This window comes from Pholcus phalangioides, unplaced genomic scaffold (genome assembly GCF_987345545.1).
Source record: "Pholcus phalangioides strain wild (caught in Gottingen) unplaced genomic scaffold, Ppha-v1.0 ptg000039l_1, whole genome shotgun sequence".
Classification (NCBI taxonomy): Eukaryota; Metazoa; Arthropoda; class Arachnida; order Araneae; family Pholcidae; genus Pholcus; species Pholcus phalangioides.
Genome location: NW_028301625.1, coordinates 2,492,407 through 2,501,186, shown reverse-complemented (window position 1 = coordinate 2,501,186; position 8,780 = coordinate 2,492,407). Strand labels below are relative to the sequence as shown.

Below are 8,780 nucleotides of genomic sequence, written 5' to 3'. Positions count from 1 at the left end.
ATAAATCTGCCAAATTGTGTTGCTAAATATACTAATGCTAATTCAATGCTGTCAAATGCTGAATTCTATTGCTAGATACTAAATTGTGTTGCTAAATGCTGAGTTCTGATACTGAATTGTGTTGCTAAATGCTGAGTTCTGATACTGAATTGTGTTGCTAAATGCTGAGTTCTGATACTGAATTGTGTTGCTAAATGCTGAGTTCTGATACTAAATTGTGTTGCTAAATGCTGAATTCTATTGCTAAATACTAAATTGTGTTGCGTTAAATGCTGAATTCTAATACTAAATTGTGTTGCGCTAAATGCTGAATTCTAATACTAAATTGTGTCGTTAATGCTGAAATGTAATTCTAAATTTTTTTTTGTGTTGCTAAATGCCAAATTCTATATTACTCTAACTGCTATTTTTTAAATTTCTATCATTCCCGAAAACTTCGACTTAAAGGAATAAAACTTCAAGTTAAGAGAAAATTTTAACACTAAAATACAGATAAAGTTCTGGGGTTGAGTGAAAACTAAACTTTGACTTGAACAGATATTCGAGTTATCGGAGTTCGACTTATCGCGAATTGACTGTATTTAGTGCCCTTCCCGGTCCAGCGCCCAGGGTACCAACCCCCACACCCTCCCTGGATATCAGCGGGTATGGGTATGAACGCTTTTGTGGTGTATGAGAAAGAATACTATCGTCGAATTCAGTCATCGTGGTTCTGTCTCAATTTGATGATCGTATACGATCTTTAAAAAAGAAATTTCATTTCCGTGACCCGTTAACCTTAAAAAAATAATAAATAAATAAAAAATAATAGCGACTTTTAGTTAAAGACTTTTCTAATAGATGGCGCGACAAACGGTTCAATTGTAGCGGACGAGGAGAGGAAAAAGGATTCTAGTAGTAGAGTAGGGGTGAAGTGTAAAAGAGAGAGGAAAGCGAGTGTGTGTGTTTTGTATAGATCTCAGTGAGCTCCAGAAAGCGGACATTTGCTCTTCAGGTGTCCTCGTGTTTTTGGTTGGCGCAGGATCGAACTCACAACCGTCTATCGTCGTTTATATACACACACTGTATATGCATCGTTACTCTTTCCAGTAGTATCAACGTTTGTTGTGTGAGAACTGTATCTTTTCTTCGTTTTTTTTGTAAGATAACGGGCTCAACAGGATTTTCCGAGGTAAGTTGTGGAACCGTCTCTTCATCATATGGTGTTTGTTTATGCAGTTCGCGTTCTTGCATTTGCAATGGATAGCCAACCTATGTGGGTGTGTATGCATGCATGCGGTGCGAAAGACCGTTTAAATCTGTTTGACAACAAACCACCTTTTTTTTTTCTCCTTTACCGTTCTTTGAACGAGTCTTGCCTATTTATGGTCTAAATTGGTTTTTATTGCAAAGATCCATTCACAATTCGAACAAAAGGTTTAAAATAATGTATTTTGAATTTGATTTTCATATATATCTGAAGCTATTAGTTGATGATTGTCCACGTGATTAAAATATTGATATTAATTTAACATACTCAAAATTTATCGATTTATAATTGTTTATTGCATGCGAAATCCATTAACGCTGCAAGTGTTGTTGTTATCGAAGAAGAATCTCCAAAAACCGATCAATTCGATTCCGCACTGGAATCGACTGATTCATTGTATTTTGCTGATTTTTAGTTGTGTTTGGTTGACAGTTGATGGAAAAAGAAGCGCGGTTGTTGTTGCTCGATTAATGGTGATCAATCCGTTGTAGGTAGATAACGGAGCGATTTTATTTTTTGGACTGGGTTCAGTTTTTGGTTTTAGAGAAAACGAAAGTTAACCCCCCTACATACCCTTCAGAGTCACTGCACAGGGCAATTCTTTTGTGGTTATATTTTTGGATGTCAAATTTTTCACGTAAGTGTTTATTTATCATTTTTCTTTTGTTTCGTGTCACGAAGTTTCTCCATTTTTATGTTCACAAAAAACACGTCGATTTTACTGACGTGGTTTTTTTTTCAAGTAAGTATGCAGATGGTTATGAAAACTCAAATTTATAGGGTAATGCTTGCCATAAACTCGCTGATGTATCGAGTTGCTGTACGGGGTTTTTGAGGTTAAAGGTTTCATTGGCCTTTTCTTCGACATAATCATGGCGATGTGGTTTGAACATCGAGGTATAGTTACATCTTCTAAGAAATGGAGGGTTTCAAGGTGTTTTTCTCATCTTATGGATTATGGATAACGGTTCGTATGTTTAGTTTTTTTTCCCGAATATGGAGTATCAGCAGTGATGGAATTCTCAACATATAAAGCTGAATAATTTATAGCTTAAATGCCGCAATATTATACCGCAATATGATACCGAATGTTTTCCCATTGCCAACAAAATAAATAGTTTGCCTACGCCAAAGGGTCTTCAACCTTCTCAAAGTCGTGAGCACCATTTATGCTCAGAAGAGTACTCATGACATTACATGGGCAACTCAGGCCCATACAATGTCTGAATTATTTACCGTAGCTCAGATGTGGTGGTTTAGTTCGGAATTGATAAATACATGGTGTTTGATGAAGGCATCAGGAGTACGAAATTGAGCCCAAGCATCGAACACTCCTTATTGCTTTAGGAGAAGCACCATGATCCTTGTGAGTAATAGGTTGAAGATGCCTGGTCTATGCAATGGGAGCCGTCACCATCAACTGTAGTATCAGAGCCTCCAAAGGGCCACATCTCCTTCATCGCTGGGATCAGAAGGATCTTATAAAACATATTTCATTTTTGGCTCTTTTTAAATTTAATAAAGTGTTCGCTGACCACAAATCATTAGAATTCTTAGTATCCGCATCTTTTATGCCAGGGGTGGGCAACATAACCCACTATTGAGCTACTTCATTGCCTTTTCGCTGATCAAACATCGACTCTGAAATAATATCAGAACTCTGCTGTTTCGTGTTCTTCATTACAGTATTATTGAAATTATTGTTACAACTATTCTCTAATCTCTACTCTTTCAACTGTCTCTAAATCTATCCAAAAACTACTTGGTATTTTAACTTTTGTGGGATGTTTGAAAATTCATTTTCAAAATGTCTTCATAGTGTGCTTGTTTTCATACAGAATCGGTATGTTTTTCCGAAGAAAAATTCTCAAAAAATGGGGTCTTGTGATCGACGGGTTGCCGACCTCTGGCTCCATGGTATTTTAGTTCACTGAATGATTGTAATCAGCTAGGTAGTTGGTTGGACAAATGATAATAGACGTGAAAAATTAATGTCAAACGTAAAGAGTTGAATCTGGACCAGAAAAATATTGTTATTTTTTGTCTGGTGCACTAAAAACCGGTATCGGCCAAACTGATCTTTAACAATCCCCAAGAGCTTTTAACATTCTGGGTCTTTCATAAATTCTTTTGGTCATTGGTCTTTTCACAGTGTTTCCATCAACTTAAACATTCTACAGAATGCTTCTTCAAATCTACATTTTTTCAAACTTTCTTCTCGAATGAATACAACACACGAAGAACTACATAAAACGAGGTAATATAAGTGTTTCCCAAAGTGTGGTCCGTGAGTTCTTTGTAAGGGGTTAGCGGGATAAAATTTTCATTTACTACCATTAACAATGAATGACACATTTTGTACTTTGGGAAATTTTAATCTATTCAATTTTTATGTTCTGCAAATTGTTAGTATATCTATATATATATATATTGCATTTTATGGGTGGGTGGTGTCGAAATTGACCTGACGCTACAGGGGGTTCGCGATATCAAAATGGTTGGGAAACATTGTAATATAGGAAGCTAGACACAATCAAGAGAACATCTTTCTCTCCGTTTCGTATCTCTGTGATCAAACTGTTCCTTAAGAACATTTCTTCGCTGAGAGAGAAAGCGGGAACATCGGAATTCAGATGGTGGAAGACGATATACGCATTCCTGTCATCCCATAAACCAAGTAAGAGGCTAATGATTGATCGTTAACCACTTCCAGCAAATTGAAGTTGTTGGTATGGCATAGTATTCCGTAGTGATCCGATCTCATTCCCTAAATTCTCACAATCACTTTCTTCTACGTTCCGGCAGAGGCAAAAAAAAAAAGTATAGAACTTTCGTCACTTTCTTTTGGTCTTTTACATCAGAATGGCCGTCATTATCTTACCGATAAGTTACGACAACTAACAAGGGAGGAAAAAAAAAGCCGCTACTGTCATGGCTCACGTTGTTAAACGAGCACTTACTTTTCTGGCAGAATCCATTACATATTCATGCGCGCGGGTTAATAATCGCAGAGGCGTGTGTGTGTGGTTGTGTATGTGCTATCGCCGCATAATTGGTGGTTTATCTTTATTGGCTCTTCTTATAATCGAAATCCATTTTGGTGCCGCTAAGATGTGACCTCGAGCGTATTAATTAACTTATACTGTGGGCGTTGTCCTCTGCTATGGTCAGTGTGTTTCTTTTTATTGTTTGAGTGCTTCTATCCCTTCAAAGAAAGAAATGTCCGGCTTTATTTTGGGCCGGTTGTTAAATTTCGAACAAATCCTCGAAAAAATCTCGTTTCTTATTTAAGGATAAAAATGGGTTTTTATTTTTGGTTGTGTAACGTTACTTATTTTTATCACAAAGCCCATAAAAGGTTTACTTTTCCTCTGTGGTATACAAGCATAAAGAGAAATAGACTAGTTCTTACGGGAAAAGAAATTCTTTGAAAATGTACGCTAATGTATCTACTGTAGAAAGAAGAGCATCTACGACCAGCACTTGACCTTACGGTCAATATCAGTTTTACCTTTGTATTATTATAGCCTCAGCTTCTGTCAGCTGGAGTTAAAGAAATTCGTATTTAGAGTGAGCCACCAACAGCAATCAACAAGAAAAAATTAATTACACGGTAAATTAAGCAGAAATTGATACTTTTTGGACCGTTTAATCTGGTTTAAACAGCCGTATTAAATACCATAGCATGCTTGAAAGCGATAATTAAAGAAATTTAGGACAAAGGTTACAGGAACAAGAATATAGTTTAGGTTAGTATTACTCCTAAGATATGTATTTATTATTATTATTTTTTTTTGCTTCTGGACCAATCGCGTAAACTTCACGATATGCAACGATTGTGAATTGATGCATTAATAACTGAAAGATTAATTTGAGAGAGAGAACGCTTATGAATCTCTCATGAAAACGGATGGTGGTTGGTTTCCTCGGTATGTGATGGTTCATTTCAATTTGCGTGCCAGCTAAGGAAAGAGGCATCACTCTTGATCTGATGTTTATGTATTTCGTATTGAAGTCTTTTCAGTGTATGTGTATTGCTACAGACACATTGCTCATTACTCCTCTTAAAACAGACGCATTCATGTTTGTGCTTACCATCTCCTTATGGTAAAAAGATATTGATTTTCCATTTGGGTGCAGTGACATAGCTTTATATGCGCACTCGTGTGTGTTGTGATTTATGAATAAATTCATTTTGATAAACCATGGACGACTCAAAGAAAATATTACGTAAGAGGAAACATCATTCATCATACACAAAAAAAAGTTCGTTCCTCTCTAAAAATATACACATAAGCTTCCATAGATAGATCGAATATTTTTTATGCTTAACAGTAGCTAGAGAAATCCAGATACTGTATATGTATGCGGAATTAGTTTCTTTTTCCGCCGCTTGTAAATTGATTCCAAATGTATATTTGGTACCACGAAATGAGGTACTTTTGTTTTTCCTGTAACAGCACGAGAGACTCTTAAATCACGCAGAATGAGTGATCCAAGGTCACTTACCTGAAAATTCTGCGATCAATGTCTGCCGCCTGACCGGAGTAGGACCCTTGTCGGCCTCGTTATACGTCGATATTGATTCTTCTGGGACAGGAGCCATGAAGAAAATTTTTATGGCTTGTTGAACCGATTGATTTCGCACAAAGAGAGTGGTATTGTTTTTAGATCCGATCGTAATTAAAATTAATGATTAATTTTTCGGAAGGCAAACGAGCGTGTATTTAGCATCAAATCGATATCGATTAGCGTATGATTCTTTCAATAGTTAGGAAAAAGAAGCTTAGATTTAATCCCACGAGGACCCCGAATATCCGATACGCATAGTTTTTGAAAAGTATCGCATTAATCTTCCTTGCCCTTGGGTCAGTGGGCTGCTAAGCTGACGCCGTTTAGAATCAGTACATCATCTTGCGAGTCGGTGTTTGTGTTTTTTTTTTTCCTGTTACCTTGCTGGAGGCTAAAGGTTGTACCATCATCCTCAACCCGTTGTTTGAGATGATCTCTTATGGAATACTGATTCGTTGTTCCATGTTTACTATTATCGGTGGTCCAATTTTACACTCCTACCGATAATAAACATGATGATGTTTGTTGTTTTTGTTTATTAACCCACTGAACTCGTTCAAGATCCAAAGAAAAATGAGGTTAAAATTTTCCGTTATAGCAAAATCTTAATCAATTATTTCCGTTAAACTTGTTTGTTTCTGCGTGTAAATCTTAATGTTATCCGCCATTAGTGTATGTATGATGCGTCTTTTTTTTCTGGAACGGATTAGTCTTTAGTTCACGCAAAAAAAAAAACAACTAATCTTTAGAATGTTAAATACATTCATGGGAATTGCTGATATTACACTAGAGGTCATAGGGGGAATGTGAGATAGTAGGAAGGACAAATATTGAGTAAGGCTTCATCAATGGCACGCTTTTTTCGATCCTTGTTATTTTTTGACTAAATGCAAATTTTTATTTAAAATTTAGAGTGATTCATTTCGAAAAATTCCATTATGAAGTGGAATCATATCGAGTGTGAATGGTTACCTCCGATGTGCGAGTCGTTAATGGATTCTCTCTTCACAAAATGCTTCCGAATTCTTCGACGACTATAAAATGCATAGTAAAAATGGCTTAGGAAACCTAATGTAGATTTTATTAGAACTTTTCTCGCCGATGGAATCGACTTTTATTACTGTTTGCATATCACGTTCCGTATACTTTTCCTCCATCGCAGGCTGATGCTTTCGACATCATCTCGCGCATTGAAAATTCACTGCCTAACATGATTGGAGTGGTTTGCTAGTACAGATAGTATTACACACTTTACTGGTTCGATTTCAGTGATCGTATCGATATTCTCTATGTATATAAAAAAAACCGGATGGGTGACTTATATATATAATATTGCCCGCAATAACCATGTACATTTGCTATATCGAGAATGATGTAAAAAGACCAAACTTTTATATAGTTGAGTAGTTTTGTGAAGGCCGATTTTCTACGGGAGGGTAGTTTCCCAAATTCTATAGTCTTCGTATATATTTCCGAGTTACAATTCTAACTTCTCGCTAAATTTAATGTTTTTTGACACATACAGGCGATGCCTCTAGCTTTTGGGAAAGGATACATCTACCAGTGCAGTTCAAAGTTCTAGTCTCAGTTTTGTTTTCCTTAGCACGAATTCACGAAATCGCAGTTAAAACCGATCAGATTATAGAATCTTTTCCCCACGACATAACGCCACATAAAAACTTTCAATTTTGTTATCTGTTATCTATCACCTTCAGCTGCAAACGAAGCGCATCGAACTTATTGATGCTTACTCCCATTCACGAATCTATCGGGATATATAGCGCCAAGAGACAAATACTCATGAATTGAAATTTCGATCTCGATATTATTTAAAAATTAATGGAAAATATATTGATAAATATTGAAATGAGATTCCAATTAAATTCGAGATTTTTTTCCTTTTTAAAAATCTTTTTCGAAACCTTCTGTGAAATCTCACAATAGAAAATACATAGTCATATACGAGTATACAAAATAAAATAAAAGAAGTCGAAGGCTCGTAATAATTCATGAGAGTTATCTCCTAAATTAATCTCATAGAAATGGCAGAAGGATAAAGCACATTTCAAAAGGAAATTAAACAAAAGCTTTGGAGAAAGAATAAATTTCCTTAGAAAATAAATCAAATGAGCACCAGAGAATATTTTTGACTCTAAATCTCAAATCTCATCTATTCCATTTCGCTTTTGTATATAAATTCCTTTTATCCATTATATATATAGATATATTAAAAAAAAAACTACGTTTAATTGTTTTCGTTTCTGAATATCGATTTATTTTACTAATTATAATTCATTTTGTTTCCTGGTCTCTTATTTTTTCCTTGTTTGATCAAGTATGGTCTTTAACTATTGATGAATTAAGCACTAGACCATGCTTTTTTTTTGTTTTGTTTTTGAAATACTTATAAGAGTTTGATAATCACAAAAATGCTCACATGTGCCAACCACAATAGTAGAAATGATTTCTCCACGTACTTAGTTGGAGAAAGATGGGAAAAAAGTATTGGCTTGGTTCCATCAGGAAGCCATAGAGTGGAAGCTGCATTATTATGGCATTAGGCTCTTTTGCTTTCACATAATTAATTTTTCTTTTTTAAATCTCAATAAGTAACGCAATGATGTGTGGTTTTGTGTTGTTTGAATATTTTATATCGCTGTGGATACTGTTTTTCCCCGATTTCCTCAGTTGTTCCCAACGGAAATAACGGTGGTATGGAAACTTTGTGTGATGTACCGGAATATACATATATAAACTAGAAGTATTAAGTTCGATTGGGCGAATTTGATCATGTGGTATGTTTCACGGAATAAATGCGCGCGTTTGTTTTGGTACATCTGCTAGATTTCATTCAACGGTTCGTCAAGTTATGCTTTGAGAGCGTGAAAATCCTTTCATCTTTGTTGTTTCGTAACAATATCAGGTATGACTTTCGTTGAAAGAGATCTATAAAATCTAT

General features: G+C 35.6%; 1 protein-coding gene across 1 annotated transcript in view; it reads left to right on the top strand.

The window, feature by feature from the left end:
* Positions 1 to 908: 908 nt before the first annotated feature.
* Positions 909 to 8,780, top strand: part of LOC149065459 (uncharacterized) — an 85,084-nt gene continuing 77,212 nt past the window's right edge. The window contains exon 1 of the mRNA XM_089253563.1: positions 909 to 1,171. The gene's annotated coding sequence lies outside the window, so the exon portion shown is untranslated. The remainder of the gene's footprint in view (positions 1,172 to 8,780) is intronic.